Source organism: Patagioenas fasciata, chromosome W (assembly GCF_037038585.1).
Source record: "Patagioenas fasciata isolate bPatFas1 chromosome W, bPatFas1.hap1, whole genome shotgun sequence".
NCBI lineage: Eukaryota > Metazoa > Chordata > Aves > Columbiformes > Columbidae > Patagioenas > Patagioenas fasciata.
Genome location: NC_092559.1, coordinates 26,268,613 through 26,278,479, shown reverse-complemented (window position 1 = coordinate 26,278,479; position 9,867 = coordinate 26,268,613).

The window sequence follows — 9,867 nt, the reverse complement described above, 5'->3', positions numbered from 1 at the left end:
GGTGACTGTGTACAGAGAAAGAGGACCCGGGTTCACGATCACTGCACAGCTGCAACCAGGAGGAGCCAGAGGTGGAGACTATGGAAATGGTCTCCTGGAACTCATTGTAATAAGAACCGCCTTCTCGGGGACAGGTTATGAATATGTATAGGCATTCCTAAAATCTTTCATGAATACGTAACACTTTACTGTATTTACCCAAGCTCACAACTACTGTGAAAACACAGACACACATCTTGGGTGAAGCTATTCCCTGTGTGTCTGACGTAAATACATACCTTCCTTACAACCTCAAGGGTTGTAAGGTCATTTCCGTGCCTCAACGGGGCCTGATTTGCACTTCACTGAGAAGAAAAGGATTGATTCAGACAAAACAGCACCTGCAAGGCTATGGACTATAAACAGTATCTGCAGCTAAACAAAACCAAGGCACATATGAGATCAGTGAAAAAGATCCAATGAGAAGCAAGAAGACCCCAAACTGAAATATTGCTATTGGACTGAATCATGGTATGAATGGTCTGTAAAGATATAAAAATCTATGGCTTTCTACGCTTAGTTGGACCTCTGTGCAGGTACCCTGCTTGAGCCAGCCCTTCTGCGATTCTATTCCATTCATTTTTAAATTTGTTTTTATTTTATTTCTGCGAATTCTGATGTCTGAAAGTTTGTTTCGTGAACGGTTATCAGGCCTTGCCTGGAAGTTTGCCTCCGGAGTTCTGGAATACAGGTTCCAGAGTGAACAGTTATCAGGAGACAAGACATCTGGAAGGTATACAGCATTTGACTTGGTATATTTCCTCCATGCAGTGAATAATAGAGTGAACCTGCCACCGAACTCTTTTAAGTCACACTTTTCTTTGATAAATCTAAATATTGTTCTGCAATAAGCAGAACCTTAAATCACTCCCCTGCGACACCTGGTTGAGAGTATTTTCTGGACAACTACCATAAGTGACCACAGCTCAGATTCAACTAGCTCACTGGAAACCCCCTTTGAGTTGGTCTTCCTTGGTGCAGCGGGTATGCAGTCAAAGACTCTCCTCCTTAGACTGGCCAACTAAGGAACATTCCCTGGGGATCGAGACACCTTACTGACCTGGTAAGCAATCTGGGTACCCTTGAGAGTCCTCAGTTTGACACAGAGTGGGAAGATGCAAATTTTGAATCATTACTCTAGAATTTTGGGATCTAATCCCCTTGAGATTTGAGTCGGTTGTGTAATAATTGAACTCCTAACCAGTATCCAAGCATGTGTTTTATAATTTTGTCAGAATGCTGAATAAGTTTGGAAGAACCCCATTTGTAATTGGTTTCTGTTCAACATCTCTAGTTAAAGTCTGTGCAGAGCTTGTTGCCTGCCTGAATTGACTTTTGGGGTGCCTCCGTGACATTTTTTATTGGCATAGTCAACAGTATATCGGCAAACATGGAGAAATTATGGAGTCACAGCTATAATCCTTCCACCCCCGGTACAGAATGGGTAGAAGCAAAATGGTTCAATCCTAGTGTGGTCTTAATCACATGTGCTGTTTTGGGTGCCATTGTGTGTGCAGTCCAACGTGTCTGTTTAAAACAGGCATGGGTCTTGTGTAAATATTGTGAGCAATTTTAACAGGATAATTTTAAGAGGCAGTCAGAGATAAACAATGTAAAGGTAGAATTGCAAAGAGAAAGAGAACAGACAATTGTGTTGGAACAAAGGTTTGAGATTGCCCTGGCACAAGCAGGGGAGCCCCCCCCTGCATTATGCAAAATCAAAAGTTGATGGTGGGTGTGGATTCTGGGGATTGGGATGGAGAAGTCTGGGGAGACCCTGATGTAAGTGTAAGGAATGTTTAATGAAGCAATGTTGTTTTTACAAAACTGGGGACCTGGTGTCTGACCCCAGTGGGGAGGAAGGACTGAGAGACATCAGATTATGAATCTTTAATGTAAAACAAAGTCTCTTTGAACTAATCCCGGAATGCAAACTGATTACTGTATTTTAAAAAATTAAGCTGGGGGAAGGGTAACCAAAGAACCAGGAACCCATATTTTAAATAAATCGGTAAAGGGAGGGGGTTGTTAGAATTAGATGGGTAGTTTGTAAACCCTGAAGTACCCAACCAATGGGGAACAGGGGAGGGAATTTGTGGCCAGGATTTGGGGAAGATATAAGCAGGGGCTTTTTGCCTTATTATGTGTACCTACCTTTAGGTAGAACACTAGGTCTTGCAAAATTGTTAATAAAATATGCTTTGCTGAGAGATCCTGCCTAGACCTAAATCCTGCAGGGTTTACAGACTACCCGATGCTTCCTGGATGCCCTACCTCAGTTTACCTATCTCACTAATCTAATTCTAACAACCCCCTCCCCTTATTTATTTCCATTTATAGTATGGTTTCTTGGTTCTCTGGCTAACCTTCCCCAGTGCAAGGAGACTTTGTTTTACATTCAAGATCTGATAGCCAGATATCCCTCAGTCCCCACCCGCTGTCAGGCCTCAGATCCCCAGTTGCAAAAACAACATTCCTCCTTCAATGGCTCCTTACAGTACGGAGGTTGTTAACAATCTTTTTCAGCCAAACTCGTTTTCCCTATAATTCTGTGGTTTGTCCAGTTCACAAACCCAATGAGCAGTGGTGTTTAACTATTGATTATTAAAAACTGAATAGTAACATCCCACCCTTAATGGCTGCCGTCCCAGACATCAGTGGTAACTGCAAGACAAGCAGCAGCCCATCTGTGGATGGGCACTTTAGGTGTCAAATATATGTTTTTCATGGTTCCCCTAAGGGAGGAGGACAAACCCCAATTTGCTTTTACCTGGGGAGACAATAAGTCTTTAATTGACTTCTACAAGGTACACTCTCCTACTGTTACTCACAATGCCCTGGCTGCAGTCCTGTGAAAGTGCCCTTGGGCATTCACATAGATCAATATCTAGATGACATCTTGGTGGGCAGAGACAATAAGGAACAGGTTGGACAAGTAGCAGAGAGTATCTGGAACCTATTGACAAAAACCGAATTGGATATTCAGCCTTCCAAATGCCAAGGTCCCGGGCAGGAAATTAAATTCCTAGGGGCTTGGTGGGTAGTAGGAGCTATTGCAGTGTTGTAGAATAAGTTAAATCAAACTAACTTTTTAATTGCATTCTATTATTTTAGCTGTATTATTTTGTTTGAATAACCTGTTTTAGCATGAGTAGCCAAACTTGGTGTGAGTGGCCAGGCCTGTTGGAATTCCAGGCCTCTGACTGTGAACTTATCTTAACCTGGTTGCTTGATGATGGGGGGGCGGGGCATGAAGACCTGTATCAGGAGACAAAGAGGCAACACTGTCAGCAGAGGCTGAAAACCATCAAGAACAGTAAAAAAACTGCCTGGAAAAGAGAATCCAATAAGAAACAAAGAAGCCTCAGAATTACCACTGGACTGAAAATTGTGTGAAGGACAGTGTGAAGAGCAGGTGCACAGATTGTGAGGGTTTAAAAGCCCAAACCTCTTTTGTCTCAGGGTCCCTCCCCTTGAGAGGCACTTAGTTCAGACTGTTTCTTTGCTGTACCTTTCAATTTATTTCTAATTTTTTAAATTAAATTATTTTTTTTAAGCACAGACATCTGAGACTATGCTACAGGAAACCTACGGTCAAGAGCATTTCTTTAATATGCTGTGACAACCTCAAAGCACTTCCCCCATCCCAATTAAAACAAAGAATGATGTTATGCCTTAAACATCTAGTTTTTGATACTTTGGGCAGAAAAGATAGATGGTTGTGGAGGCAGACACCTTGCCTTTTCTTTCCCAAGGTTTTGTGAAAAGAAACATACATTTTTAAGAGAGAGGCAATTAACAGTGTTGCTGTGCCCTGCAGCCTGGGGGATAGCAAGCAATTTGATTTTTCTACACAACTGTATCATAACCTATATAAACCCTGCTTTCCTCTGTATTGGGCTAAGGATATCCTTAGCCTTCTTTGCTGCAAGGGCGCATTGTCAGCTCACGTTTGTCTTGCTGTCCACCAGGAGCCCCCCTCGTCCTCTTCTACAAAGCTGCTTTCCAGCCAGTCAGCTTCCAGCATATACTGGTGCATGGGGTTGTTCCTCCCCAGGTGCAGGACTTTGTACTTTCCCTTACTGAACTGCACCAGGCTCCTGCCTGCCCATTTCTCCAGCCTGTCTACTCTCAGTTTTGTATCATCAGCAAACTTGCTAAGGGTACGCTCTGTCTACCCATCATCCAGATCATGGATGCGGGAACAGTGGTTGAAGGCTAAAGTAAGAACACTTCGTCGACATCCTCCCCTTCATTGGGCAGCCTGCAGTGGATACCAACCACAAGGTTTCCTTTGTTGGCTTGGCCTCTAATTTTCACCCATAAGTTCTCAAGCTGTTCATTGCTGTCTTTCAAAGACAGCTCTATGCCATCCAAATCTTTTTTTTTTTTTTTTTACATAGAGGGCAACCTCTCCACCTCTCCCTCCTTCCAAACAGTTTATAGCCATCAATTGCAGTGCTCCAGTCGCATGAGTCATCCCACCAAGTTTCAGTGACAGCCATTAGGCCATAGCTTTCCAGCTGCACAGTGGTTTCCAACTCCTCCTGTTTGTTACCCATGCTGCACACATTGGTGTAGAGGAACTTCAGATGGGCTGTCGACCGTGTTGCTTTTTTGGAGGACCAAACCCCAGTTCCTTTGCGGCATTTCTCAGGTGCTCCCCTGTTGATTCCTAATGCATCAGCAGCCCCTGGCTCTTCCCTGTTGCTCAAAACTCCATCCCCTTCCCCTGCTGAGTCCAGTTTAAAGCCCTGCCAGCTTGTTGGTGAAGACCTTCTTGCCTCACTTGGTCAGCTGAATCCCATAAGCTCCCAACAGACCTGGTTTCTCAAAGGTAGATCCATGATCATAGAAGCATAAACCTTGACTATGGCACCAGCTACACAGCCAGGCATTCACCCATTCAATTAATCTCCTCCTTCCCAGACCCCTTCCTCTGGTTGGGAGGATAGAGGAGACCACCACCCACGCTCCTGATCATTTTAACATTGCTCTGAGGGACTCATAGTCTCTTGGCAGGCTTCTAAGTTGCCTCGTCAGACCCTACATGGAATAGTACAAGCAGATGATAATCCGTAGGGTTCACCAGGCTCAACAGCCTCTCGGTGACGCCACAAATGCAAGCTCCTGGTAGGCAGCAGACTTCTCTAGAGAAATCATCCGGATGGCAAATTGGTGCTTTGGTGCCTCTCGGTAGGGAATCTCCAATTACTAATACCTGACATGCTTTTCTGGTGGTGCTGGTTCTAATGCGAGTGGGTGGTTGGGTCAGCTTTGCATGGTTGCCTTGTCCTGAATCCTGTCCGTTGCTCACATGCTCTTCAGCCTCCAACTCCAGAGCATCCTCTCTGTTATGTAGGGATGCTTCAGGAGATGGGGGGGTGGAGCGGGGGGAGTCTTCCTCCTACCCCGAGTACAAGCAAGTGTCCAGTCTCCTTCATCTCGTGAGTTACTTGTATCAGTCAGCTTGAGGCTGGATTCAGGCTTACCTTCCTCTCACACAGCGTTAAGGCAGGCTGTCGCTCAGCCTGGTACAGCGTACAATACCACACATCCATCTCCTGCTTGCCTTCCCAGATACCATACTGCATCTCGAGCTCCTCTTGTAACATAGTTACTTGTCCAAGGAGATCTTCCAGCTGGGCATGCTTCCAGCTATGGCATCCACTGCTGCCTTCAGGTGCTGGGGGACTTCAGGTTCTGGAGCTCCATGCAACCCAAGGTATAGACAGCTCTATCAGTCCTTGGGAGGTCTGTTTGGGGGGGGGAGGATGTCAGCATAGATCAGCTGTTGCTGGGCTAATCGGCACTGCATATAAAGTGTATTATGACTGGAATGAAATGGAAAAAAAAAAAGCAAAATATCCCAGGCCTGTGCTGTACAGCTTGAACATAAATTTCAGGCCTGTGTCAAGCTGCAAGATAAACTTAGCTCATTGTAACGGAGGAGTCTACCAGGGAAAAAAATGGAGACTAGTACCTTTTTCTCACAAGAACCTCTTGTTGCAAGAAAGAAGGCTTTTTCTCTTGCAATTCCCCCCCTTAAAGTGATTGGCTCCCCAGCTATTTCCCGACTTTCCTATCTCTAAAAGGTCCTGTTCCTTTCCCACTTGTGGAATATCTTACAGACAGTCACCTTGAGTTACTGGAACGACCTTGACCAAAATAGAATGAGAAACCAGAATGTTTTTGTACAGTAAAAGATATTTACAATGTGTTAGCCAAACTGCCAGAGCGCGTGCAAGGTTAAGTAAACCAATCGCAAGATAACTTTAAGCGCGTGAACAGCTAGCATAAGTCAATAAAAACAGAAAGTTAAACATGTGTACATCAGCTACTAGCTATAAATGTAAATGCCTTGCCAAAATAAAGGGTCTCTTGGTTCACCTGCACCAGGAGTCCATGTCGTCAATCCCTCAAATGGTAACCCCGATGTGATAGGGTTGAAGAAATGTTGAAGCGAGCGTCCGGAGGGACTCCAGTCAAACGATCATCTCAACAGTTGGACTGATATCCTTGAATAATTCCTTGCCGGGTCAGGCAAGTGTAAGCCCCTTGCTGAACCCAGGCAAGTGTAAGTCCCTGCCTAATTCAGGCAAGCGTAGTCCTTGCTAATAGAAGAAAGTGTAGTAACCTGGAGTCAGAGACGTCTCTGGCTTTGTTTGCTGTGAGTGTGTGCATGCACACACTGGATCTCCATTATTCTTATTTGCTGTACCCCAATAATTTCCTCAACTGATATCCAAACCTGTATTTTATGTTACCGGAGTGCTAACTAATTGTATAAACCCCGTTTCTAGTCGGTGGACTTGCCAGACTCTTCCGGTCAAAATAAAAGTCTGTTTTGGACCTTGTTTGCCTCCCCTAAAACTGACTTAGGGGTCCCTCCGTGACAGACCTGATTTTGAAAAACAGAAAATGGAAATGGACCTCACAGCATATGGAGGCCCTTAATGTTCTGACAGATGAACTTAAAATCTACCAGAACCTGGGTCTGCTGCACCCACAAGATCCATTGAGGGCGGAACGGGGGTTCGCAGAACATGCTTCCTATTGTGGTATATTCTAAAAAGGACCACAAGGGCTGACCAGACGCTTGTTTTTCCTCCATCGCATTTAAGGAAACCAAAGAGAGGTTGTTTCTATGCTGTAGCTATAAATAGACAAATCTGCAAGTCCAATCGAATGCAGTCAGCCTGTAAGGTTGTCATAAATTTTTTCATCGAAGTCTCCAACCCCATTTTGGCTTTCATGTTTATTGGATATTGTTTTCCCTTACCGGATCAAAGTCCTGTTTCAGTTCTATCAGTGTAGTGTTGGCTTTACCGATACTTCAGCTGCCAATACTAGTGGAAATATAACATCCAAAATTTCCTTGGAGATTTCCTGCTTGCAGCAAGCAGATCTGCAGCTTCCAAGTATCTTTTCGTGGGACATGCAACTAAACAGAATTCTCAGAAAACGTTATTTAAGCTTACAAGGACTACACTTGTCTGAATTAGGCAGGAACTTACACTTGCCTGGGTTCGGCAAGGGGCTTGCACTTGCCTGACCCAGCAAGGAATTATTCAAGGATATCAGATTCTCCAGCACCGTTCAATTCTGCGTTATCTGATGACTCGGATGAGGATGGGGGTTTGCAGCATTTTCTTCAAAAGTTAACAGGAAAAAGAGTATGTGTACATGTTGCCCCAAGATCAGATAAAAACTATGAAAGACTCAAGCAAAATTAGACCTATGCAATGTAACAGCTATAGATCATTTAGGATGGAATGATGGGGACTCGTTGAAAGGGGCAGGTATCCCAGCTCTTGGAACAGACACTAATTGACACACCACAATTACAGGCGCTATTAGTTTCTGAAATCCTGAGGCAGTCAACAGACCTTGCATATCAAGCTATGATAGATGTGTCTGAAACCAACATAGCAGCCAAATCTTTTATAACTACTATCAGGGTCCCAGTGAGAATTACATGCAATTTATTGACCATCTTCAAGACGTCATCAATAAGCAGGTTGAAAACCTAGAAGCTAAGGAAGCACTGGTGTTGAAATTAGAAGTAGAGAATGCTAATGTTTACTTTCAACGTGTTATTTGTGAGTTTTACAGTACATATTATATGCATCTGTGTATTGCCCCTCTGAAAATCAAGCAGCTTGTCAGGAATGTGATTTAATTGTTTCACTGGTTGTTGTTAGAATTGTTTCTTTGTGGTATAAGTACACCGTAAAACTTTCTCCCCACTTTTCCCACTCGCGCTGCAAGCAGCCAGGCCAGTTATGGCAAACTGATATTACTGAATTTGCACCGTTTGGCTGACAAAAGTACATTCATGTGTCCATAGATACCTGTTCAGGACTGCTGTGGGCTACAGCTTTGACCTCAGCAAATGCAAAAGTGGTAAAGCGTCATTTATTACAAGCTTTTGCTGTCATGGGTGTTCCTACACAGATCAAAACAGATGATGGTCCCGCATACCGTTCTGATACACTTGCAACCTTCCTCGCCCAGTGGAAAGTACAACACCTGTTCGGAGTCCCTTATAATTCTACTGGCCAGGCAATTATTGAGCGTGCACACCGCACTCTGAAAAATCTTTTGTCTGTTTTGAAAAAACAAGGGGGAATTGGTGTGAGTCCAGAGGAGGTATTGATGAAGGCATTGTATGTGCTGAACTGGCTTAATCCTAAAAGTGAGATTGAAATGGAACCTGTTGTTATGCACCATATCATAAATGTCAAAGATTTTTCCGAAAATGGACCTAAGGTTAGTGTGTTTAATGTGACAACACAACAATGGGAAGGTCCTATGTCATTAATAACCTGGGGAAGGGGATATGCTTGTGTTTCTACAGGTAACCATAAAAATTCGTGGATCCCAGCAAAGTGGGTGAGACCTTGGCTAGCTAACAAAGAAGAAACCGATTGCAATGATGACAACCCTTAACCTCAGAGGTGTTATCGCTTTTAGCAATGGATGTAGCCAATGTTGAGAATACCACTTTGTAAAACAGAGCAGGAATTAATTTTTTTGTTACTGGCCAAATCTCGGAATAACCTGTTCCAATAACCTTTTAACTACAAATTAGGCAGTTGCTCTCGTGGCAGGAAAGGCTTCCACCCAGCGCGTTAGTTAGTCTATTATAACCAATAAGTATTTATATATTCCCACTTGGGACAATTCAGTATAATCCACTTGAATCCCTTCAAAAGATCTATGCTGTTTTTCTTCCCCCTGTGGGTGATTTTCTCATACTCAAATGGCCAAAAGATGAAACGTGTAACATCAGACTGCCAAATGTCATTAGCTGAGAGTCCGCGAGGGTTGACTCCAAGGGAGGGCGAGCTTGTAATCAGACCTTGACATTCCGGGCAAGAGCGCACTATGTCTATCGCTTGCTCGAGAGTGAGACCAAACATCTTTTTTAAGGCAGCAGCATTCTGATGGAAGAAATCATGTGAAGCCCTGGCAGACTGGAAACGGACTGTAGCTACAGTATAAGAATCCGCAACTGCATTACCTTCAGTTATGGGACCTGGTAAAGTTGTATGAGAGCGTATATGAGTAACAAACAGTGGGTGTTTGCAAAGCTGTAATGCAGTTTGCAATGATAAAAACATATCAAAAAGTTGCTGTTGCGAGATTTCTTTAAGTGGAGGGGATGCGCTGTAGGACCTTGACTACGTACTCAGAATCACAAACCAAATTTAGAGGTTCCTCCCTAAAAAGCTCTAAGGCATGCAAAACTGCACCAAGTTCCACTAATTGGGTTGAGCCTTCAACAATTGTAACAGAATGATGCCAATCGCTATCTTCACGCCA